The sequence below is a fragment of the Notamacropus eugenii genome, chromosome 4 (assembly GCF_028372415.1).
Source record: "Notamacropus eugenii isolate mMacEug1 chromosome 4, mMacEug1.pri_v2, whole genome shotgun sequence".
Lineage (NCBI taxonomy): Eukaryota > Metazoa > Chordata > Mammalia > Diprotodontia > Macropodidae > Notamacropus > Notamacropus eugenii.
Window position 1 is genome coordinate 100,472,673 of NC_092875.1, and position 27,938 is coordinate 100,500,610.

A 27,938-nucleotide genomic window follows, 5' to 3' on the forward strand; every position below is an offset into this window, starting at 1 on the left:
TATGTATGCATACACATACTTATATATACACATACATGTATGCACATGTACATTGTGTATATATGTACATGTGTGTTATAGGTGTATATATACATTGAAAGACTCATAGTCTTTGAATATTAGAACCTTGAGATACCTTAGAGATAAGTGCCACATATGCCCTTTGCCATACACATGGCATAGCCTATCTAAAATATCCCAGAGGTCAAGTGTCAGCCTCAAGAAAGAAGTCAGACTCAGCAGGGATTGAGATTAACAAGATCCTTTTTATTATTATGATTTCATTTTCTATTGGAGGAGGAAAAGGGAAAGTTACTTTATGGACTACAATTTTTCTAGAGGTAGCCCTGAGCTAGTCCTTTGAGAGTTCATTCCTAAGAGGAGGGCTTCAATTTTTTTTTTCTTAAGCTGTATTCCATTCAACAATCACCAGCACAACATCCTCTACCTGCTCTGTAATTTAGACTTTGACAAACCAGTGTCTTCAGAATAAATTCCTGGTGCCCATCTCTCAGAGCAACATTGATAGATCTGACACAAGAACTGTTAAATTAGAACATTGAGCTAATGCACTTTCCTAGTGCAAATGTGAATGAGCCTAATTTGAATTCTGTGATGCATGACTCTGTATATTGGAACACAGATGAACTGAGAAATTGGGTTATACTTATGTCCTAACTTACAGTGAAGTCAAGTTGAAGGAAATTTTTTTTTTTAATGTTTAACAATCACTGCCATACAATTGAGATTTTATCCCCCCCACAACTACCCCCCACTACCCCCCTCCCTCCCCACGACTGCATATAATTCTGTATAGGTTCTACATATACTTTCCTATTGAGTACATTTTCACTATAGTCATGCTATGTAGTCGAACTAAAATAAATGGAAGAAATCATATAACAAATCAAAACATGATACACAAAAACATACACATACACAAACATGATCTGCGACATTCTGCGAATGACTTCCATATTTCTTTCTCTGAGTGTGGAAGGCATTTTGCCTTAGAAAACCACCATTGGGATTTTTTTTTTTTTAAGAAGTTCTTGCGTTATCACGAAATTCCAAGTCTACCAGAAAAAACTCTCGCACACAGTGGTCATTGCTGTGCACAAAGTTCTCCTGGTTCTGCTCCTTTCACTCAGCAACAGGTCATATAAGTCCTTCCAGGCCTCTCTGAAGTCTTCTTGTTCATCATTTCTTATGGCACAATAGTACTCCATTACATTCATATACCATAATTTATTTAGCCATTCCCCAATTGATGGACATCCCCTTGACTTCCAGTTTTTGGCAACTACAAAGAGTGCTGCTATAAATATTTTTGTACATGTGGGACCCTTTCCCATCTTTATGATCTCTTGGGGATACAGTCCTAGTAGCGATATTGCTGGGTCAAAGGGTATGCACATTTTTGTAGCCCTTTGGGCATAGTTCCAAATTGCTCTCCAGAATGGTTGGATGCGTTCGCAGCTCCACCAACAATGAATTAGTGTTCCAACTCTCCCACATCCTCTCCACCATTTATTATTTTCTTGTTCTGTCATGTTTGCCAATCTTATAGGTGTGATGTGGTACCTCAGAGTTGTTTTGATTTGCATCTCTCTAATCAATAGTGATTTAGAGCATTTTTTCATATGATTATAGATATTTTTAATTTCTTCTTCTGAAAATTGCCTGTTCATATCCTTTGACCATTTATCAATTGGGGAATGACTTGTATGATTATACATTTGAGTCAGTTCTCTATATATTCTAGAAATGAGGCCTTTATCCCTGAGCTTAGCTGTAAAAATTCTTTCCCAATTTACTACATCCCTCCAGATTTTGGTTGCATTGGGTTTGGTTGTGCAAAAACTTCTCAGTTTAATGTAATCAAAATTATCCATTTTGCGTTTCACAATGCTTTCTATCTCTTCTTTAGTAAAAAATTCTTCGCTTCTCCATAAATCTGATAAATACACTATTCCTTGCTTCTCCAGTTTATTCATGGTATCAATCTTTATACCTAAATCATGTACCCATTTGGACTTTATTCTTGTGTACAGTGTCAGGTATGGGTCTATGCCTAATTTGCACCACACTGTTATCCAGTTTTCCCAGCAATTTTCGTCAAACAGTGAGTTCTTATCCCAGAAGCTGGGGTCCTTGGGTTTATCAAACAGAAGGTTGCTATATTCCTTGCCTGCTGTGTCTTGAGTGCCAAGTCGAAGGAAATTTTTTTTTGGGGAAATCTTTTAATCTGCATTTATCTACTTCAACTGTTCAATCCCTTATCCAGGTACCACTTGTGGATCATAGGATCTTGGAGTCAGACATCTTTTTTATCATCTAATCTTATACACTTAGCACCCAAGGCTCACATTCAATGATATATCTTTCTCAAACCCAGAGATGATCATAACCACACTAAGATTGTTTACAGGAAATCAGCGTCAATGAGGAGTGAATGAATGAATGATGAAAAAGCATTTCTCAAAATTTGTTTTTAATGTTTAAGGCAATGTGTTAGGCTTGAAAGATTCAAATATAACCAAGAAAGACAATCCTTGACCTCAAGGAATGTATATCCTAATGAGGGAAGGAACACCTATAGAAGGGCTAAAATTTGATGGAAAGAGAAAGAAATATGTGTGTGGTGGTTAATTGCTGCTTGGGAATTTCTATATTGACCTGATGTTAGTCACAATAAGGTGAAAGGTCATTGATGAGACCTGAGATTTCCATACGGGAGAGTCCAAATTTTCATGGGACACTGATCAGGACCAGGGAAGTATTGGAACATGTCCTGAGCCACTCAACCCAGTTCAGAGGCTGAGTCTATGGAGAAGAGCTGCCGACGAATGATGAATTTCATTAATACTTATTGGGAATGAGAAAAAATAGGAACAATAGGTGGAAGTGGTAAAAAGATGAATCCAGGCTTGATGTAAGTAAAACCTTAGTAAGTAAAACATTGTAAAAGTGAAATAAGCTTCCTCAGAATAGTAGTTTCCCCCTTAGCAGAGTTCTTCAAGCAAAGGCTGAATGTTTATATGGAGGGTATTATGTAGAAGAGATAATATTTTCAGATATGGGTCAAACTATAAGGTCTCTGAGGCCCCTTCTATCTCTCAGATTCTGATTCTGGGAGAGAAAACAGCTTCCTTCCAGGATTATAGCCTACCTTGGATTTGGGATTAGATGCAAAATAATATTTCATAAAATAATGTAATAATGTTTTACCAGCTAGACCAAGTCAGAGAGCTATAGTTCATAAAAAAGGTAAATAAACACATAGCAGCAGAGTATTGGAAAGACTAAAGAACTTTGAGTTAGAAGATGGGGTGTGATTCTTGACTCTGCTACTAACTAACTGTAGGATTTAGATAATTCTTTTAGTTTCTGTGAACCTGTTTCGTTGATATTTTTAGTGATTTATTATCATATTATCATTCAATATCATACCAGAGTGATAATCATATTTATCCTGCCTATCTAAGACTGTATTACGATAAAATGAGACAATTTCTATGGGGTGTTTGGTAAGCACCATCATCATTAATATCAATATGCCTGGATTGGAGGAGGGGAGTTACAGCAGTAGCACTCAGAAGAGTAGGGAAGTCTATCTGTATGAATTCAAAGTGAGAACTGGGAATAGAGGGAACTTTACTCTCCAGCTGAAATTCAAAATAATTTCTTAACCAGAGAAATTAGGGTCTGTATAGCCCTCCCTAATCTTCCTAATTGAGGCAAGTGACACATTCTTCACCTCCCTCAAATGGTGGTGGGGAAACAGCACTGGCCCTGAAGTCAGAATACATGAGTTTGAGTTCTGATTGTGGTACTGTGTAGATTGGCATGAGCCCAGCTAGGGCAAAGGAGCAAGCAATTCTGGGGTAGGGGACAATATAAAGTGTAATCGGTTAAATAGGATCAAGATTAGGAAGGGAAGAACAATGAAACCAGAGCAAACTAGAAGAATGAGGATGGAGATTGAGGTATAGTGGGAAATGGTTAATCATCAGGCTAGTGTGAGAAGATACATACATGCACTGTTAAATTTAATCTCCATTACTAATCTATCTTTAAAAATCTAGAAAACCAATGAAACATTAACTTAAGCCCTAATTTTTAGTAATTGCCTATTTTAAGGTATAGATGCTTACCATTAAAATGAGTCAGTTATACCTCTCTCCAGTATGCCCTCAAGGGGAGGGACAACCTACTGTAGTAAGGAATAGGTTTAAGTAGGCCAAAGCACAGGAAAGGATATAATCAGCTGAGGTTATGGTCAGATAAGAAATGGATAAAACAGGAGAAAATGGCCCGGCGCCTTGGACAATACCAAAAATTACAAGGCATGAGACGGGTGATAATCCTGCAAAGGAGTCTGAAAAAAAGAGTAATCAGAGGTAAGAGAAGAGGCAGGAGAGGTTGTTGGACAATGTCAAAGGATTTAGAAAGATCATAGAAGATGCGGAAAGAAAAAGAATCATTGAATTTGGTCATTAAACAATTATTAAAGGAAGGGGGGCTATAGGAGGAAATGTGGGTGCTGTAAAAACAAAATATATCAATAAAATTATTTAAAAGATCATTGATAACTTTGAAGAAAACATTTTTAATGCATTTGAGAAGCCAGATTGCAGGGCACTGAGAAGTGAGTAGGTGGTGAGGAAGTAGGGATAGTGATTATTGACAGTTCTTTTTAGGAGTTTGGCTGTAAAATGGAAAAGGCATATGGAATGATAGTTTGAGGGGATGGTAGAGACCAGTTAAGATTTCGATTTCTCTTTCTCTTTTTTAAAGAAGGATATGAGATGACAGATAGATCTAGGGCTGGAATGAGCTCTAGGGAGAGGGAGCTGCCTCTTAGGGAGAGACCTGGACATTTTCATAAGCAACAATAAAGGCATTAATGGATAGAGAAAGAATGAAGATGAAGGGTAATGAAAGAGTGGAGAGGATAGAAAAGGAAGAGAGGAGAATGGAGGAGGGAGAATAAGGAGTTAGGAGGAAGAGTAAGGGAAGGGAAGAGGAATGGAAAGAAGGGAAGGGGAGAAAAGACTGGAGAGGAGGGGAGAGTGAGGAGGACCACTTGCAACTCATCCAAGAACAAAGGACTAAGTGATACATGGAGATGGAGGAGTGCAGTAGAGATATGTGGGAGCTCTTGATAGGATGCTTCCATTTTCTTAATGAAGTGTGAGGCAACTTTATCAGCACAGAGAGAGGAGGGGTGAAAGTGGCACTGGAGTGCATAGCAGGAACTTTAGATGATTGCTGAATGATTACTTGGTTGAAGGATTGAAGAGAAAGTTGAATAGCTGGGGGAAAATACTCTGAGAGGAGTATTATGATTTCTAGATAACTAACAAGAGTCCTACAATGAGCGATCCTGTCACCAAACTCTACCTACATTTCTAAACACTCAGTCATAAATAGGTTTGTTTCTTTCTCCTTTAACTCCCTGCTGTAGACAGCTAGTGTTCTCAGGCAGGTCTCTCTTCCATAGCTCTGTAGGTCTTGTTTTCAGTGTTGCTGGCGATAAGAATCAGGTGATGCTATTTACTCTTTTTGTAATTCCTCAGATCTTTTGTGACAATTTCTGTTGTCCTTACAACAGGCAGGTGGTGCAGAGGATAGAGTGATGGGCTTGTGTGTGAATTATGTTACTTAAGTGGTCCTGATAGGTACAAGATAGAGCAAATAAGAATAGAGAAACAACAAACATTAATCTGTAGATTTAAGAATTAATGAAATGGGTACAGGAATCATAAGGAAATAGTCTACTAAATTAGGTCAAATCAGAGATCTCAGATATCACTGCACAACTTAGATGAAGCCTGTGAGACTCCAAATAGCCAATGCTTTGAAGGATACCTTGGCTGAAACCTTCTAATAACATCCAGGAATGCTTGGAACAACTATGCTAATTAGTCGGTCCTAAAGAGGCCAGGAGGAGGCTCAGCAGCCCCACTTGAGAGTATAAATGAGGACCCAGGACAGTTCACTCAATTACTTCTCCATGTTGCCAGAATGCTTCCAACTCAGCTCCACCTTTAAGTAAGGGGTTCAATGAATCCCTCCCTTACCCCCATACCCTGCTGCTCACCTCAGTACTTCTAAATGTGTGTTAAAGTATGTGTTTCATCAACCTGTGTTGCACAGTCTGTGTTGCTCTTCCAGAAAGAATCCAAAGAACCTGCCCTGTTTGGCCTTGTCCCCACAAGTCCCCATTTGTGGCATAAATCTAACTTCTGGGGTGCAACTTGGTCAGAGAAGCAGCACCTCTCATGGGTGTGTATAGCTCTATAACCCTAGATAGAAAGCAATTACAGTGATGAACCCTTTACCCCTCAAGTTAGGGGCCTTTCTGATAGAACAATACAGTAGAATGGCTTGGAATCAGGACTTCAAATTGGGCCTCAGACATATACTAGCTATATGACCCTAGGCAAGTCACAAACTCAGTTTGGAGCAGTTTTATCATCTGTAAGTGGAGATATTAATAGCACCTACCTCCCAGGGTGGTTGTTATGAGGATAAAATGTGATAATAAATGTATAGCATTTAGCACAGTGCCTGGAATATAGTAAACACTATATAAATGTTGTTATTATTATCAAGAATTGAAACATTTATATGGTATAATAATAATACTCTTATTGTTATTATAACAGGAGTTTTAGTTATGATCCATTTTCTTTCTCTCTGTCTTGCCCAGACAGGCCACCACAGAGCATACGACTTTCAACACTGTACCTTTCTGATCAGAAAACAAAGAATTCCCTTGTTATATCTCTGGTCATACACAGTGCAAGACTAGGGACCTCTTCTCACTAAGTCTATTTCCCTTTTACACAATCACTTCCAAATCCTGACTTCAAAATCTTACCCAGAAATTAATTCCTGTAACTCCCCAACTTCAAATGGAGTCTCTATCTGAAGTTAAGATATGGTTACCACAAATCTTGTTATCCTCTCCCCTTTCAATACCTGACAGTACTTTGCTCTACTAGAAAAGGCACAAGAAAAGCCAAGTGAGGGCTAACCAAGAGAGGAAGTATCTCCACCTAGGTGGGTCACTAGTCACCCCACACTGATTAAGGCTCTGTTCTTGACTAAAATGCTAGTGGTCTATCTACTAAATGACAAATTTGGAGGAAGCTTATGCGCAAGTATGTATGTTTACATAACATACAGGAAGGACATAGAAAAGACATAAGGCATTACCTCTGCCCTGCAGGTACTTATGTTGGCTTCAAGTAATTGGTGAATAAAATATGTGAGCATATATGTGTGTATATCTATATCTATATCCATATATATATATAAATATACACACACATATATATACATACACACACACACATATATATATATAAAAGGGGCAGCTAGGTGGTGCAGTGGATAGAGCACCAGTGCAGGAGTCAGGAGGACCTGAGGTCAAATCTCACCTCAGACACTTGACACTCACTAGCTGTGTGACCTTGGAAAAGTCACTTAACCCCAATTGCCTCATCCTGGGTCATCTCCAGTCAACCTGATGAATGTCTGGTCACTGGATTAAGATGACTGGAGGAGAAGTGAGGCTGGTGACCTGCATAGCCCCTTCCTCACTCAAAACAAAGTCAAATGCAAGTCATGTCATTATTTCTCTGATGGCATGGTCTACTTAGGCAATGAAGGACAAACACACACACTCACATATATATGCGTGTGTATGTGTATGTTGTATGTGATACATGCATATGGATGTGTACACATTCACTAGCTATTGCCATTTATTTCGCGATTTCTGCCCAACTTTTTGAAAGTCTAACCCGTACCATGCTAGTTTCTGTACTATCACAAGCCAGGTTCTCAGAATACTCTTGTAAACTTTTTTAATGTCAAATGGGCACTAGTTTTCATTATCATAAAAATGCCTATTTCCCCCTCCCCTATCACTACCACCACTCTGAAGAGAGAAATCCAATTACTTATGACTAAGGTGTTTGGATGAAAATGACAGAACCAACAAATGTTAGTGGAAATAAGACCTGTGCTTTCTGTAATCTCACTGGGGCTCCAATAACTCTATGAATACAGAAAAAGAGAATTTGAAGAGAGGAGGCTTTGAAGTGCTGGAGCTGCATTTTCTTACATTCTTCTAATTCAATTTGTACTTTAAAAAATGCCAATGGAAAGCAGAATAAAACTAATTGTATTTTTTATGGATTAATTTGTCATTTGTGAAGGGAAATTGCAGTGGAATTAGAAAAGCAAGAGAAAGAAATGATACTTATTTAGTCAATTGATCATCCTCACATCCAGCTTTTCTATTTTGAATAAGGAGGTGACCACCCCTATGTTTTTTCATGAGGACCTTTTAGTGAGTTTACATAAAAGGAATGTCTCTGCTTATCAATCATTCCTTTTCTGGCTCCTTCCTTCTGAGGAAAAAAAAGTGATTACACTTACTTCCTGCCTTTTCCAGACAAATTGATCCACAATTTACCCCTATTTCTTTCTTTCTTCATGTGGAGTGGTTAATGCACCACCCTAGTTCATTACTGTTCTATCTAACAAGGCCTATTCATCAGCAAGCTCTCATTATTTTTTCTTCTGTAATACCCCACTAGCCATCTTGCATCATCATATCTCAATCTGAAGTGACCAATTAGACATTCTGCTTATAGATTTTCCTATTGGGATTGACTCGCAAGCCCTCCCACTTTTCCATTTCTCCAAATTAAACAACCTACAAGTTAATGAACTTAATGTGTCAATTATTGTGTCTTATTTTTCTATATTGCATATAACATTTTCAAAGTATTTACACACAAATTTCCTCATATTTATTATTAAATAAATCCTTAAAAAGTAGAAGAGAAAGGTAATATTGTCTCCAGATGTACTTTTCTTTTACATCTTGTAAAATTAAATTATTGAAAAATATATATATATATATGCATACACACACTCAAATATGTGGCTATGGATATTCCTAACAGATACGCAGTTTAAGGTCACTGATACCTATTCCTCTTATTTCACCCTTGTTCACATTAACCTGTGTGTTCATTCAAACAGTGTTGCCCTGTGGGATGAAGATATTCCTCTCTTTTTCTCAATGTTACAAAAATACTAATAGAACAAGAAGGCTATCCAGTAGAAATCCCTCATTATTATCATGTGACTATCTTGTCTTCTTTTTTTTGTGTGGATGCATTTCTATGATATTGTCCATGGCTTTGCTTCTGCATGATTCCTCATTTATGGATATTTTTGCAGATTGGTCATATATACTATGTGTCTTGCCATGATACTCTGGATAGTTGTCAATACCAATTGTTCAGAGTATAATGTTCCATTTTTCATAGGCAAGTAACCACCCACAGGCTATTAGTATTTAAAGAAAAAAATTCTGTTTTCTGAAGTAACTTTGGGTCATTAAAAGATCTTGGCAATTTACCAAAGGCAGTGTAGCCCCATCTCCTACTCCTTTTTACTTCTGGATCCCGCTGAAATGTAGTTACAATCAGTAGTACAACTGAGCTCCTCTCCACAAAATTACTCCAAATAGATGTAGAAAATATACTAGATCTAAAACCTTAATGGGAAATACAGAACATATCTCAGTAAGTTATTTGTCTACCCCAGCTCAGCAAAGGGAGGTGGAGAAGTCTGAGGACATTAAGGGACAGGGTCAGGCCAATAGCATGCTTCACATGGAGCACTCAAGGATGGAAAGAGATGCTTAGTTCCAAGGCAAGAAGAGATTTCAAACCCTCACACCTATAGGAATCTACAATAATGGGGACAGGTACGAACTAACAGTTTTATCACAAACTAGTCAGTTATGGGTCACAGATCAAGGGATGACTGAGAAGTAGACTTGATTCTAGGGGTAATGCTCCCACTTCTGTTTAGAGAGGTTCTGACCAGTGTATAAAAACACAAAGAAGTTTAGAAGTAAGCATTGTTGGTTTATTTTAGACTCCAGGAGCAAGAGTTTGGTCTCAGTTCTAGAATCTGTCCTGGATGGCAGAAGAATGCTGGGAGCAAAAATCCCAGATGAAAGGATGCTTACATTTTGTCAGTATGAACCAGCAGGCTTTTCCAAATGGCTGATAGAAACTAAGCTCCACAGCATTCTACTGCTGCTCAACCAAACGCCCAGGTAAAGAGCTTGTAGAGCTGAATCTTTGTGGAGGTGAGGTGGGAAGATAGCAAGCAGATTTTGCCCTGGATTAGATCACTAGGGAAGTACTGGAAGTTTACAGATATCCAGCCTGTCTTTGAGATCCTAAAAAAAGAATACACACACACAGACATATACATACATATACATATATACATACATATTTGTATATATACACACATACATATATATACACATATAAGTATTATATATATGCATGTATATATATGTATACATGTGCGTGTGCATATATATATGTGTGTGTGTGTGTGTGTGTGTGTGTGTGTGTGTGTATTAACTGAGACTTTCTCTCCAGAAGTGTGGCTGAAGTTAACCCTAATGAAGTCCAAATTCAGGAAATATGTGGGAAAAATTAATTTAAACATGAATCCGGGGAGCAGAGCCAAGATGACAGAGTGAAAGCAGATATTCACCTGAGGTCTTCCACAAATTTCTTCCCATACCTCAGAAAAGTGAATCTGGACAAATTTTAGAGTGACAAAATACACTAGGAGACAGAGTGTGGCAGATTTCCAGCTCAGGACAGCCTAGAAGGTCCATGGGAAGGATATGTTATATTGGGCTGGGGGAATGCAGTTTGTGGGCTGCACCAGCACAGACCTCAGCCATAACTGAGCAGAAACAGACAAGGCAGACTGAATCATCAATGGTACTGCTGATTCCCAAACCTCTCAGTGCAAAACGGGAGTCTAGCAGAGCTGGGTGAGATAGAAGAGCAGGACCTGCAGCAGCAGTAGCAGTTACTCCTGGGCATATCAGCCCACAGATTACATGTTTGAAGTTATCTACTTGAACTTCCAGGAGCCAAGATGGCTCTCATCCTCTCCATGTTGACCCTGTAAAACCCAGAGAATATTGTACCAGGAATAATTCTGGAATAGTGGTACTAGCAGAAGGGCTACAATAGTCTTTTAGCTCAGGAGGCTAGGGAGATCAACAGGAAGGGTCCCTCTTGCTGTGCCTGAAGGGGATCAGTACAGGACTGGAGGTATCCTGGAAAGTCCCATCTCAGCAGACCCGTAGGAGATCCTGAGCCCCAAGAGGATGGAGCCAGTAAGCACCAACATTAGGACTCCAGATGTGCCTTAGCCCAGCCAGGGGAATTGGGCAGACACCAGTTCAGGATCCATCAGTTGCTGATCCTACCCTTGCTCTAGCATAGCCCTAGGGGAGGAGACCTCCCATGACCAGACCACCCCTCCCCTACATCTCACACTAACTTCTAGCTGAAAGAGCCAGAAACCACAGCACACAAAGTCAGTAGCCAGGCTTCTAGGTCCCAGCACAAGAAATGTGGGATAGAGCTCCCTGTGCCCCAGAAGCAGAGTTCCACTTTAAAAGCCAAAAAAGGCAATCACTATGGACAAGAAGCAAATTAGAAAAGCAAAGACCATAGAATCTTATTATGGGGATAGGGAAGATCAAAATACAAATTCAGAAGATGACAACATTGATACTATACCCACATCTGAAACCTCAAAAGGGAATATAAACTGGTCTCAAGCTCAAAAACCATTCTTGGAAGAGCTCAGAAAGGATGTTAGAAATCAAATTAGATAGGTAGAAGAAAAAAAATGACCAGTGATTTTAAAAATACAATTGAGAAAATAAAAAAAAAAAGAATTCATTGAAGAAAACAGCTCCTTATAAGCAAAATTGGCCAAATGGATAATGAGGTGTAAAACCTAACTGGAGAAAATAACTCCTTAAAAGGGAAAACTGGACAAATGAAAAAGGAGGTACAATAGCTAACTGAAGAAAATAATTTGTCAAAAATTAGAACTGGGCATGTAGAAGCTAATGGTTCTGAGACATCAAGAATCAGTCAAACAAAATCTAAAGAATTAAAAAATAGAGGAAAATGTAAAATATCTTATTGGAAAAATAACTGACCTGGAAGATAGATCCAGGAGAGAAAGTTTAAGAATTTTTGGTCTACTGGAAAGCCATAAAGAAAAAAAAAGGCTTGACAATATCTTCCAAGATACCATCAAGGAAAACTGCCTTGATGTCTAGAACCAGAGGGCAAAATAGTCATTGAAAAAATTCACTGATCACCTCCTGAAAAAGATCCCAACTTGAAAATATCAAGGAATATTGTAGTCAAATTCCAGAATTATCAGGTGAAGGACAAAATGCTTCAAGCAACCAGAAAGAAACAGTTCAAATAACTAGTAACTACTGTCAGGATCACACAGGATTTTGCAACTTCTACATTAAAAGATCAGAGTGATTAGAATATGATATTCTGTAAGGCAAGGGAGCTTGGACTACAACCAAGGATCAACTACTCAGCAAAATTGAGTATAATCTTTCAGGCAAGGAAGTGGACATTCAATGAAATAAGAGATTTTCAGAGCTTCCTGATAAAAAATCCAGAGCTCAATGGAAAATTTTATCTTCAAATACAAGTTTCAAGAGAGGCATAGAAAGGTAAACAGGATTAAAAAAAACATAAAAAACACGAAAACTTTGTTATTCAATGAAGACAAACTTTTTGTATCCCTGTATGGTAGGATGGTACATGTTAATCTTGAGAAGTGAATATTTATTATGATATTTAAAAGGGATATAGATAGATAGATAGATAGATAGATAGATAGATAGATAGATAGATAGATAGATAGATAGATAAACAGTGGGTGTAGATATAAATTAACTGATGTGATAGTAAAAAGCCTTATTGAGGGGTGCAAAGGGATTAAAATAGGAGAAAAAGAAAGAGACAGAAAAGGGTAAATTACATCACATGAAGAAGTGCAAAAATATATTATCATAGAGGGAAAGAACATTGTATAGTATGGTAGAAGGAGAGGAATATTGTTTGAATTTTACTCTCATTAGATTTGGTTCAAGGAAGGAATAACAGACTCAGTTAAGTATAGAGATCTAATGAGTCCAACAGGCAGTGGGAGGGTAAAGGGGGAAAAAAAGGAGGGATTAGAAGGGAGGAAAGAGGTAGTAAGGGAAAATGGAAAGAAAAGGGAGGAGGCTGATAGAAGAGAGGGAAGATTGAGGGAGGTGGTGGTCAAAAGTAAATTTTTGAGCAGTGGAAGGGGGAAGAGAGAAATAAAAGCGTAAATGGGGTGTGGGATGGGATGGAGAGAAAAACACAGATGGCAATCATAACTGTGAATGTGAATGGGATGAAGTCTCCCATAAGATGGAGATGGATAGCAGAATGAATTAAAAACCATAATCCTACAATATATTGTTTACAAAAAACACACTTGAAAGAGGTAGATACACACATTGTAGAGGCAAAGGTGGAGTAGGCTATAGTATGCTACAGCTGATGTAAGAAAAGGAGGGGTAGCAATCCTAATCTCAGAGAAAACCAAAGCAAAAATAAATCTAATAAAAAGAGATAAGGAAGGAAACTATATCCTACTAAAAGGCATCATAGACAATGAAATAATATCATTACTAAACATACATGCACCAAAAGGTATAGCATCCAAATTCTTAGAGCAGAAATTAAGGGAGTTACAGGAAGAAATAGATAGCAAAACTATACTGGGGGGGAACCCCAACCTCCTCCTCTCTGAACTTGATAAATCTAAGCTCAAAATGAACAGGAAGTTAAAGAGGTGAATAGAACTCTGGAAAAGGTTGATGTGATAGACCTCTTGAGAAAACTGAATGGGAATAGAAAGGAATATACCTTTTTCTCAGTGGTAGCACATACCCAAAAATTCAATATGTAATCCCAGAAAAAGAGAATGACTCCAAAACATCTAGAAGCAATGCTTCAGACAAAAACATGACTTGGACACAAATTCAACTCTAACGGAATTTGTGGAAAAGATGAAGCGACAGGTTCTTTTTAAAATTTTTATTTTCAAAAAAACAGGGTCACAAAGTTTGAAGAAAAAATGTAAAACAAATTAAAAATAAGGTAGGAAAACTGGAAATTAAATTATCACTTTGGTACAAGAGGCACAAAAATTATTGTTGTTACTAAACAAGCAACAGACTCCTTGATAATTAGAATGGATCAAGGAAGAGTCAATAACTACACGGAACAAAAAGAAATAGTAAAATAAGTCAAAAGAATGAAAAGTAGAAAAAAAGGAAGGGATACTATAGGAAAAACAACTAAACTGGAAAATGAATAAAGAAAAAATAGAATCATTGGACTATCTGAACACTATGACCAAAAAACAAAACAAAACAAAAAAAAGGCCAACATATCCTATATCTAGAAATCTTAGAAGAAATCTGTCTAGATCTCAGCACCAGAGGGCAAGGAGGAAATAGAAAAAATCTCCTCATCACCTTTGGAAAGAATTCTCAAAATAAAAACTGCAAGGAACATCATCAGCAATATTAGAGCTAAAATCCAGAGTTTCTTGTTCAAATAAAAAAATTCCTGAAAGAAGCCAAGAGAAAAAAAAAAAAAACAAACCAAAAAACAATGATTGAAGTACTGAGAAGTCCCAATCAACATGACATATGCTTAAGTAGGCATCATAATAAAGAAATGGAGAACTTGGAAGAAAATATTCCAAAAGACAAAGGATATGGGGTTATAGCCAAAAATAACGAGCACAATTGAGTGTAATGAAATACAGGCAACAATGGACCTTTAATAAAATAGAAGACTTCTAAGCATTCCTGATGAATACACCAGAGTTGAATAATGATTTTCAAGTACTATTACAGAAATTAATAGAATCACAAAAGAGTAAGCATGAATAAATAATGATAGGAGACTAAAAAAGATTAAACTGCTTGCATCCTAGTATAGAAGGATGACATATATTCATTCTTATCATCATCAGAGATCATAAAGAGAATCTAACTAGACAAAGCCTGAGAGTGAATTTATTATGTCTTGATGGTCTTAAAAGAAAAGTGGAAAGTGAAGGAAGAAGGAATACTGGGGAGGAGAAAGTAAAGAAAGTTAGGGACAATTATCTTATATGATCAGGGACAATGAGTAGACAATAAGGAGGAGGTGGTAAGGGAAAGCAGCTGACATTTCAAGAGTGCTCTCATCTGAACTGGTTAAAGGAAGGAAGAATAAATACACATAGAGTAGGGTCAAAAAATGCATTTCACTCTATAGGTTGGCAAGAGGGAAAGGGGAGAAGATTAAAGTAAACATTAGTCCTAGGAAAAAATACCTCTAAGGACGTATACAAATATAGATGTTTTTGATAGAATGGGATTATAAGGAAATTATTATAGATTGGGGAATAGATGAAGTAATGGATGAACATTGTTAATGTGACAAAATACTATTTTACTATAAAATTATAAAGATATTTTCAGAAAAAATACCTGTGAAGACTTGTATGAGTTGATGCAGTGAAATGAACAGAGACAAGGGAAAAAAACTTTTACAGTGAAAACGGTACAGTAACTTTGAAAGAATTAAGAATTCTTATAAGCATAATGATCCTCAATTCCAGAGCATTATTGATGCAACATTCTACCTACCTCTGAATAGAGGAGGGAAGGCTCAGAATATAGAATGAGATAATTATTTTTGGACTTGGCCAGAGCTGAAATTCATTTTGATTACCTACATGTTTGTAATGGGTTTTCCTTTACGTTAATTTTCATTGGGAGTGGGAAGGAGAATAAATAGGAGGATAAGAAGATAGATTTTATCTGATTAAACAATACATACATTTGTTTTTATAACCCAGGCCCAATTTATAGTTAGTCTGAAGAGTCCAGGATCTATATACTTTCAAGTAAGTGCTGTAGGCTGGCATTCAACTGTCTAATAAAAGATTAGACAACAGATACCTTTATTAACTTGTTTTTTCCTGTGTAGTTACTTAAGACAATGACGTGAGTTTCTTTATCTCTTTTGAGAGACTCTATGATGTTCCAGGTCTTAATTAATGTGTAAATAATGTGAAAATTCCTAACTTTTGATTGTCAGATGAAATATTGTTGTGAACATAAGATTACAGAGGCAGAGAGAAACAATTCAGTAGGGAAGTAAATGTAGCACTAGGATTTGAAAAAAAATTCAAAGTTCACCTTTGACACTTATTAACTGATTAATCTTGAGAAAAAAATTTAAGCTCTGCAACTCTCTTTTCCTTATTTGTAAAATTGTAGTTATATCATCCAGAGTACCTAACTCACAAAGTTGTCATAAGTCTCACATTAGATGATGTATGGAAAATGATTTTAAAACATTTTCAAACACAAATGCAAGTTCTTATTATCAAAATAACTAAACTTGATGTGTAAAGTGTAGTCTATTCACAAATATTGTCCTCTCAGACCTATAATCTGTGATAAATTTGTAATTTTTCAAATATTTCTATAAATTTCCCATACTTCACCTGAGAATTATATGAATAATAAACTGACCTTTATAGAAATTTAATTGAAAAATTCCTTGGCATGTGGGATTGCAGAGGTCTTCTAGTCCAAAGCCCTCATTTTACAGATAAGGAAGCTATGGACTTGAGAAATTAAATGACTTTCTCAAGATCATCTAAGTGATAAGTGGAAGAGTTGGAAATTGAAACATAATTCTCTGACTCTAAAAGATAGGTAATAGTGCTCCTGGCCCCCTCACAAAAATGCTGAGATCCAGGTAATGACATTATCATTCTCATATGATGAAGGAACTGAGGCCAAAGAAGTTTAATGCTTGCGCAAGTTTACATAGCCAGTAAATATAACATGTAAAGTTTGAGTTCATATAGCCTCACTACCAATCTAGTATTATTGTCACTGTGTCACATTTCCTCAGCATGTACATACACACACACACACACACACACACACACACACATACACACACACATTTAATCAAATAATACTATAGTTTAAGTTTAATAGGATTTTTCCTGCTTAAGGCTATTTTCCAATCAGGTACATAACAAAACTCCACTTTAATATTTAATATTGATATTGAAAATATTAATATGGAAAAAATCCCAGTGGAATATTTTTCTGTTCATTTATACACATATGTGAATAGTTACACTTTATGGTATTTATAATATTTATAATATTTTCATTATGATTTTATAGTTTTGTGGAAACAATTAATAAAGCAATCAACCAGAAGACATGCTTAGATTATGGTGAGTATAGGCATACTGAACCAAATATTTTGACCCGATTCTACAGAAGTGTAATATATGAAATAAAGTAGAGAGATAGATTGGATAGATGATAAATTTATGTCATATATCTGGACTAGCTTTGTATCTAAATATTCATATATGCTTTTATAAATACATGTAAATATAAACAAATGTGCATCAGGTATGAGAGAAAAAAACATCAAAGGTTTTAAAGTCTATTGAAAAGGGAATTAGGAGGAGGGAAGTGAGCCAAGATGGCAGAGTAGAAGGATAGACCTGCTCTAACTCTCCCCCCATAGCTCATTAAATACCTGCAAAAGTAACTCTAAACAAACTCTACAGCAGAAGAAGCCACAAAACGACAAAGTAGGGGCGGAGCCAAGATGGCGGAGTGAAAGCAACGACTCACCTAAGCTCCTGGAAAAACTCTGGATATCTCCGGGGGGAGAGTCTGACCAGACTTTGGAGGTGTAGAATCCAGTGGGTGACGGACTTTGACGGATTCGGAGCCCAGGCTGGACCGGAGGGTCCACGGGAGGGATCTGTTCCGCGGGGGTAAGACCCCGGCGCACAGAGCAGCGCGGTCGGCGCGGCAGGGCGGAGGGGACCAGAGGAGCCCGAGAGTGGCGGGCGAGACCAGCGGAGCAGGAGATAAGCCAGGCTGAGCCGGTGAGAGCCGCTGAGTGCCAGACATCAGTGCAGCAGCCCTTGAAATCTTCAGCCTGAAGACGGACTTCGGTGGGTCACTACTTGAACTTCCAGGAACTGGGATGGCAGAGTGATCAGTAAGTGCTCTCTCCTCCCCCCTGATGACCGTGAGGGAACCATAAAATTCTTCCCCAGATTAATCCTGGATCAGCGGGAACAGCAGAAGGGGGCGGGTGGTCTCATAACACCAGAGGCTGGAAAAGTGGCAAAGGGGGATTCTTCCTACGGTAGCGGAGACGGCTGGAGGGACAGACGACCCAGGGCAGAGAAAATTCGCACTGAGACCCAGGCAAGCCTCAGAGCTGGGAGACGAGCCCAAGGAGGGGCGGGAACACGCCTTAGCTTCTAGGCGTGCCCCAGCCCTCCAGGGGAAAAGGGAAGACAATAGGGAAGCTGGGATCACCATCCCATGACCTTGCCTTTGCCTCAAGTCAGCTGAAGAGATATCCTGAGGACAGACCACCCCTCCCACATACCTAACAAGCTAACCCCAGGGTTGATCTGGGAAACAAAAAACAAAAGCCTGCTTTTAGCCTAGACACACATCAGCTCAACTTAAAGATCTGTACCTTCTGACTGAAAGAACCAAAAGCTACAACACTCAGCCAACATCATGAATCGGAAAAAGCAGACGAAAAGTGAAAAAACCATAGAATCTTTTTATGGGGATAAGGACCAAAACACAAACACCAAAGAGGTTAGAGCTGAGACTGTACTTCCATCTGAAACCTCAGATGGGACTATGAATTTCTCGCAAGCACAACTAGATTACCTGGAACGTCTGAAGAAGGATATAAAAGAAAAACTGGCCAATGATTTTAAAACTATAAAAAAAAGAATTCACTGATAAGAACATCACCCTGAAAAAGAAAATTGAAGAAATGGAAAAGGAAGTTCAAAAATTAACTTGAGAGAATAATTCCCTAAAAGGAAGAGCTAATCAAATGGAAAAGGAAACCCAAAATCTAATTGGGAAAATTGATCAGATGGAAAAGGAAACCCAAAACCTAACTGGGAAAATTGGTCGAATGGAAAAAGAAGTACAAAAATTAAATGGAGAAAATAGCTCCTTAAAGGGAAAAATTGGTCAGATGGAAAAGGAGATGGAAAAGCTAACTGAAGAAAACACTACGATGAAGATTAGAATTGGGCAAGTAGAAACTAATGACTCAATGAGGCAACAAGAATCAGTCAAACAAAATCTAAAGAATGAAAAGATAGAAGAAAATGTAAAATATTTAATTGGAAAAACAACTGACCTGGAAAATAGATCCAGGAGAGAAAAATCTAAGAATTATTGGCCTGCCAGAAACCCATGATGAAGAAAAGAGTCTGGACAATATCTTCCAGGAAATCATCAAGGAAAACTGTCCAGAAGTACTAGACTCAGAGGGCAAAATAGTCATCGAAAGAATCCACCGTTCCCCTCCCGAAAGGGATCCCAAACTCAAAACCCCAAGAAATATAGTTGCCAAATTCCAGAGCTATCAAGTGAAGGAGAAAATACTACAAGCAGCCAGAAAGAAACAATTCAAATATCAAGGACACACAGTCAGGATCACACAGGACCTTGCAGCTTCTACATTAAAAGATCGAAAGAATTGGAACCCAATATTCCATAAGGCAAAGGAGTTGGGACTTCAACCAAGGATCAACTACCCAGCAAAGTTCAGCATAACATTTCAGGCAAGGAGAAAGTCATTCAACGAAATAAGGGATTTCCAGAGCTTCCTGACCAAAACACCAGAACTCAATAGACAATTTGATCTTCAAATGCAGGTCTCCAGAGAATCATAAAAAGGTAAACAGAGGGGAAAAAACAAAAACAAAAACTTGCTACTCAATTAGGGCAAACTGTTTACCTCCCTATAAGGGAAGATGATACCTGTTAATCTTGAGAGCTGTGCAGCTATTATGATAAAAGGGATATATGTAGAGGGAATGGGCATAAAGTAAATGATGTCATGTCAAAAATATGATTTAAGTATGAGAAGGGAATGTAATAGGAGGTGTGGAAAGGGGGAAGCAGAAAATGGCAAATTATATCACAGGAAGAAGTACAAAACTATAGTAGAGGGAAGGAGGGGAGGGAGATGAGCATTGTTTGAGAGGTACTCTCATCTGATTTGTTCAAAGGAGGGAACAATAATCTTAAGTAGATAAGCCTAACTAGCTCTATAGGTAGTAGGAGGGGAAGGGGGAAGAAAGGGGAGGGTGGCTAAAAGGGAGGAAAGAAGCAATAAGAGTAAAGGGGACTAAAAGGGAGGGGGGTCAAAAGAAGAAGGGGAAGGCTGCAGGAGGAGGGGGAGAAAAGTGAATACTATTGAGGAGGGGAAGGGAGACGGGAGAGCTAAAAGGACAAATGGTGGGAAAGAGGTTGGAGGGAAATACACAGATTGTAATCATAACTGTGAATGTGAATGGAATGAACTCTCCCATAAAACGGAGACGAATAGCAGAATGGATTAAAAGCCATAATCCAACAATATGCTGCTTACAAGAAACACATTTGAAATGGGGGGATACACATAGGATAAAGGTCAAAGGATGGAGCAGAATATATTGTGCTTCAGCTCATGTAAGAAAGGCAGGAGTAGCAATCCTAATCTCAGACAAAGCAAAAGCAGAAATAGATCTAATCAAAAGGGATAGGGATGGAAACTATATCCTGCTAAAAGTCACCATAGACAATGAAGCAATATCATTACTAAACATGTATGCTCCAAGTGGTATAGCATCCAGATTCTTAGAGGAGAAGTTGGGGGAGTTGAAGGAAGAAATTGATAGCAAAACTATACTAGTGGGGGACCTCAACCTCCCCCTCTCTGAATTCGATAAATCCAACCTCCAAATAAACAAGAAAGAGGTTAAGGAGGTAAATAAAACTCTGGATAAGATAGATATGATAGATCTTTGGAGAAAATTAAATGGGAATAGAAAGGAATATACTTTTTTCTCAGCGGTACATGGAACATTTACAAAAATTGACCATGTACTAGGACATAAAAATCTCACAATCCAGTGCAGAAAGGTAGAGATAATCAATGCATCCTTTTCAGATCATAATGCATTAAAAATTACATGTAATAAAAGGCCATGGAAAGAGAAACCAAAAATCAATTGGAAACTAAATAATCTAATTCTAAAGAAGGGTTGGGTTAAAGAAGAAATCATAGAAACAATCAACAATTTCATTCGAGAGAATGACAATAGTGAGACAACATACCAAAACTTATGGGATACTGCAAAAGCAGTTATTAGGGGAAGTTTTATATCTCTGAATGCTTACATAAATAAAATAGAGAAAGAGGAGATCAATGACTTAGGCTTGCAGTTGAAAAAGCTAGAAAAAGAACAAATTGAAAATCCCCAAGTAAATACCAAATTAGAAATACTGAAAACCAAAGGAGAGATCAATAAAATTGAAATTAAGAAAACTATTGAATTAATAAATAAAACCAATAGTTGGTTTTATGAAAAAACTAATAAAATTGATAAACCTTTGGTCAATCTGATTAAAAAAAAGAAAGAAGAAAACCAAATTACTAATATTAAAAATGAAAGGGGTGAACTCACCTCCAATGAGGAGGAAATTAAAACAATAATTAGAAACTACTTTGCCCAACTTTATGCCCACAAATTCGATAATCTAAACGAGATGGATGAATATTTTAAAAAATACAAATTACCCAGATTAACAGAAGAGGAAGTTGAATACTTAAACAACCCCATCTCAGAAAAAGAAATTGAACAAGCCATCAATGAACTCCCTAGGAAAAAATCTCCAGGGCCAGATGGATTCACAAGTGAATTCTATCAAACATTTAAATAACAGTTAATTCCAATACTACATACACTATTCTTGAAAATTGGGGAAGAAGGAGTCCTCCCAAGTTCTTTCTATGATACAAATATGGTTTTGATACCCAAACCAGGAAGAGACAAAACAGAGAAAGAAAATTATAGACCAATTTCCCTAATGAATATAGATGCAAAAATTTTAAATAAGATTCTAGCAAAACGAATACAGCATCTTATCACGAGATTAATACATTATGATCAGGTAGGATTCATACCAGGACTACAGGGCTGGTTCAATATTAGGAAAACTATTAGCATTATCAATTACCTCAACAACAAAGCTAACAAAAACCACATGATTATCTCAATAGATGCAGAAAAAGCTTTTGACAAAATACAACATCCATTCCTACTAAAAACATTGGAGAATGTAGGAATAAAGGGAACTTTCCATAAAATAATAAGCAGTATCTATCTAAAACCTTCAGCAAGCATTATGTGCAATGGGGATAAGCTAGATGCATTCCCAATAAGATCAGGGGTGAAACAAGGTTGTCCATTATCACCACTATTATTTAATATAGTACTAGAAATGTTAGCTGTAGCAATTAGACAAGATAAAGATATCCAAGGAATTAAAATAGCCAAAGAAGAAACTAAGTTATCACTCTTTGCAGATGATATGATGATTTACCTAGAGAATCCCAGAGATTCAAGTAAAAAATTACTAGAATTAATAAACAACTTTGGCAAAGTTGCAAGGTACAAAATAAACCCACACAAATCTTCTGCATTCCTATATATTAGCAACAAAGTCCAACAGCAAGAGATAGAAAGAGAAGTCCCATTTAAAGTTAGGGTAGACAGTATAAAATACTTAGGAGTCTACCTGCCAAAACAAACCCAGGGATTATATGAACACAATTACAAGACACTTTTTGCACTAATAAAGTCAGATTTAAGTAAGTGGAAAAACATTAGTTGCTCATGGATAGGCCGTGCTAATATAATAAAAATGACAATTCTACCCAAATTAATATACTTATTTAGTGCCATACCAATTAAACTATCAAACAATTACTTTCTAGAGCTGGACAAAATAATATCAAAATTCGTTTGGAAAAACAAAAGGTCCAGAATATCAAAGGGACTAATGAAAAGAAATGCTTGGGAAGGTGGCCTAGCGCTACCAGACCTCAAACTGTACTATAAAGCAGCAATTATCAAAACCACTTGGTATTGGCTAAGAAACAGAGAGGTAGACAAGTGGAATAGACTTGGCACTCAAGATGCAGTAGGCAAGGAATATAGCAACCTTCTGTTTGATAAACCCAAGGACCCCAGCTTCTGGGATAAGAACTCATTGTTTGGCAAAAATTGCTGGGAAAACTGGATAACAGTGTGGTGGAAATTAGGCATAGACCCATACCTGACACCGTACACAAGAATAAAGTCCAAATGGGTACATGATTTAGGTATAAAGATTGATACCATGAATAAACTGGAGAAGCAAGGAATAGTGTATTTATCAGATCTATGGAGAAGGGAAGAATTCTTTACTAAAGGAGAGATAGAATGCATTATGAAATGCAAAATGGATAACTTTGATTACATTAAACTGAGAAGTTTTTGCACAACCAAACCCAATGCAACCAAAATCCGGAGGGATGTAGTAATTTGGGAAAGAATTTTTACAGCTAAGCTCGGGGATAAAGGCCTCATTTCTAGAATATATAGAGAACTGATCCAAATGTATAATCATACAAGTCATTCCCCAATTGATAAATGGTAAAAGGATATGAACAGGCAATTTTCAGAGGAAGAGGTTAAGGCTATCTATAATCATATGAAAAAATGCTCTAAATCACTATTGGTTAGAGAGATGGAAATCAAAACAACTCTGAGGTACCACATCACACCTATAAGATTGGCAAACATGACAGAACAAGAAAATGATAAATGCTGGAGAGGATGTGGGAAAGTTGGAACACTAATTCATTGTTGGTGGAGCTGCGAGTGCATCCAACCATTCTGGAGAGCAATTTGGAACTATGCCAAAGGGCTACAAAAATGTGCATACCCTTTGACCCAGCAATATCACTACTAGGACTATATCCCCAAGAGATCATAAAAATGGGAAAGGGTCCCACATGTACAAAAATATTTATAGCAGCACTCTACGTAGTTGCCAAAAACTGGAATTCAAGGGGATGTCCATCAATTGGGGAATGGCTGAATAAATTATGGTATATGAATGTAATGGAGTACTATTGTGCCATAAGAAATGATGAACAAGAAGACTTCAGAGAGGCCTGGAAGGACTTATATGACCTGATGCTGAGTGAAAGGAGCAGAACCAGGAGAATTTTATGCACAACAACAACCACAGTGTGTGAGAGTTTTTTCTGGTAGACTTAGATTTTTGTAATAACACAAGAACTTCTTACCAAAAAAAAAAAAAAAAAAAAAAAAAAAAATCCCAATGGAGAATCTCAAGGCAAAATGCCTGCCACACTCAGAGAGAGAAATATGGAAGTCACTCACATATTGTAGCAGATCATGTTTGTGTATGTGTATGTGTTTGTGTATCATGTTCTGATTTGTTATACGATTTCTTTCATTTATCTTAGTCTGACTACATAGCATGACTATAGTGAAAATATACTCAATAGGAAAGTGTATGTAGAATCTATACAGAATTGTATGCAGTCGTGGGGAGGGAGGGGGGTAGTGGGGATTAGGTGGGGAGGGATAAAATCGCAATTGTATGGCAGTGATTGTTAAACATTACAAAAAAAAAAAAAAGACAGAGTGAAAGAAATTTTTAGCCCAAGGCAGTCTGGAAGGCCGGCAGGAAAAGTCTTTCACACCAGGCTCAGAGCAGAGCACAGCGCAGCATAGCCATGACCATACTACATGCCATGGACAGGACTGGAACAGGATTCAGGGCACAGAATCATGGGTAGGAGCTGCAATTCCCAGATTCCTCAACCTCAAAACACCAAAGACACCTTCAAAGGTCAGTAAGAAAGCTCTTTTATCTGGGTAAGAGGGTAGCAAGTCCTGGCCCAGTCCCAGGGAAGCAGCAGCCAATACTGCAGAAGCATCCATTTTTGGAGCCCTCAGCCTAAGACCTAAGAACAGCCTAAAGACCCTGAGAGATTTGAGCAGCTGACCTGAGTCTCAGTCCTGAGTGGTGGTCCAGGAGTAAGGAGGAGCTTTCATATGGTACAGCTGGTGGAGGCTCTGGAGAGGAAATTCTACTCACAGTTTCAGGGCAGAAAAGAATGCTTGTTGCTGCCAGACAAGAGCACAGGCCAGGGGAAGAGTAAACTCCTCTCCCTTTATTGTGCCACCCTGGAGGAACTGAGAACCTCCAGATTCCTAGAGCATACCCTCCACTTGACAAAACTCTCAAAAGTCAAGTAACTGGCTGGGAAGATGTCCCAAAAGGGGGAAAATAAGACTATGGAAGGTTACATTCTTGGTGAACATGTATTTTCTTCCATCCTTTTGGATGAGGAAGAACAAAGCATACCATCAGAGGAAGACATCTAAGTCAAGGATTCTACATCCAAAACCTCCAAAAATATGCAGTGGTCTTAGGCCCTGGAAGAGCTCAAAAATGATTTTGAAAATCAAATAAGAGAGGTGGAGGAAAAATTGGCAAGAGGAATGAGAGTGATGTAAAAAAATCATGAAAAGCGAGTAAACAGCTTGCTAAAGGAGACATTAAAAATGCTAAAGAAAATAACATCTTTAAAAATGAACTAATCCAAATGGCAAAAGAGGTCCAAAAAGTCAATGAGAAGAAGAATGCTTTAAAAAGCAGAATTGACCAAATGGAAAAGGAGGTTCAAAAGCTCACTGAAGAAAATAGTCCTCTAAAAATTAGAATGGAGCAGATGGAAAGTAAGGACTTTATGAGAAACTAAGAAATTACAAAATAAAACCAAAAGAATGAAAAAATAGAAGACAATGTGACATATCTCATGGGGAAAACAACTGACCTGGAAAATAGAGCCAGGAGAGATAATTTAAAAATTATGGGACTACTAGAAAGCCATGATCAATAAAAGAACCTGGGCATCATCTTTCATGAAATTATCAAGGAAAACTGCCCTGATATTCTAGAATCAGAGAGCAAAATATTGAAAGAATCCACCAATCACTTCCTGAAAGAGATATTTAAAGAAAAACTCCTAGGAATATTGTATCTAAATTCCAGAGTTTCCAGGTCAAGAAGAAAATATTGCAAGCATCTAGAAAGAAACAATTCCAGTATTGTGGAAATACAATCAGGATGACAGAAGATCTAGCAGCTTCTATATTAAGGGAATATGATATTCCAGAAGTCAAAGGAACTAGGAGTAAAATAAAGAATCACCTACCCAGCAAAACTGAGTATACTATTTCAGGGGGAAAAATGGTCATTCAAAGAAATAGAAGACTTTCAAGCATTCTTGATGAAAAGACCAGAGCTGAATAGAAAATTTGACTTTCAAATACAAGAATCAAGAGAAGCTTGAAAAGGTAAACAAGAAAGAGAAATAATAAGGGCCTTGCTAAAGTTGAACTGCTTATATTGCTACATAGAAAGATAATATTTGTAACTCTTGAAACTTTTTCTCAGTATTTGGGTAGTTGGAGGGATTACACACACACACAGACACACACACACACACACACACACACATATATATATATAGAGAGAGACAGAGAGAGAGACAGAGAGAGACAGAGAGAGAGACAGAGAGAGACAGAGAGAGAGACAGAGACAGAGACAGAGGGCATAGGGTGAGTTGAATAGGAAGGGATGATATCTAAAAAATAAGATTAAGAGGTAAGAGAGGAATATATTGGGAGGAGAAAGGGAGAAATGGAATGGGGCAAATTATCTTTCATAAAAGAGGCAAGAGAAAACTTTTTCAATGGAGGGGAAAAGGGGAAAGGTGAGAGGGAAAAAGTATGCCTTACTCTTATTACATTTGGCTTAAGGAGGGAAAAATATACACACTCAACTTGGAATGAAAATCTGTCTTCCACTACAGGAAAATAGGGGAAGTGGGGATCAGTGGAGTGTGGGGGGTATGATAGAAGGGAGGGCAAATGGGAGGAAGGTATAATTAGAAGTAAACACTTTTGGGGAGGAATTAGGTCAAAAGAGAGAATAGAATAAATGGGGGGCAGGATAGAATGGAGGGCAATACTATTAGTCTTTTACAACATGACTATTATGGAAGTCTTTTGCATAACTACACATATATAGTCTGTATTGAATTGTTTGCCTTCTCAGTGTGGATGGGTGAGGAGGCAAGAAGGAATAGAAGTTGTAACTCAAAGTTTTAGGAATGAATTTTGAGAATTGTTTTTGCATGCAACTGGGAAATAAGAAATACAGGCAATGGGGTATAGAAATCTATCTTTCCCTAGAAGAAAAGAGAGAAGATGGGGATAGGGGAAGTGAGGGGTGTGATAGAAGGGAGGGCAATTTGGGGAAAGGGGTAATCAGAATGCATGGTATCTTGGGGTGGGGGAAGGGGAGAGATGGGGAGAATATTCAGAGCTAAACATCTTGTGGAAATGAATGTTGAAAACTAAAAATAAATTTAATTTAAGAAAAGGAAAGGGAATTTAAAAAAAAAAAATTGGTAAGTATCCATTTATATCTTCAGTGGTTAGAGATTCTACCTCTTTCATCTCACCAGATCACCAGTGACTTTACTAATATCAAGAGAACTCACTTTGAATAAATAAAGGGCTCATTTAGGATACTGATGTAGAAATATTCAAAAATTATTAAAACATAAACTGATGGATGACTGTCATCATTAGCTGTGGACTGTGAATCTACCATTTCTTTTCTGAAAGCGTCATTAAGTCCCAAAAACTAAAATAACAACAACACTCTGAACAATAATAATAGCAATAGTTTCTTTGGTCCAGCTCCACTTTTGAAATAGAGTTCATTAGCTGTTAAATGTAATTATGGACAATTTTAGATAAATAGGCAGAGTGTACTGAAAGTCAAATTAGAATTACTGGATATTATTGAAGCAGGATAAACCCTTTGAAGCGTTTGCATGAATTATATATGAGGTGCCATGTATGACTTCCTTTAATGTGGACAATGCTTGAGAAGAGAGACAACATACAATGCC

At 37.5% G+C, this 27,938-nt stretch overlaps 1 long non-coding RNA gene across 1 annotated transcript in view; it reads right to left on the minus strand.

Annotated features, from left to right (window-relative positions):
• LOC140498204 (uncharacterized) overlaps positions 1-27,938 on the minus strand; it is a 59,615-nt gene that overhangs the window by 11,398 nt on the left and 20,279 nt on the right. The window lies entirely within an intron of this gene.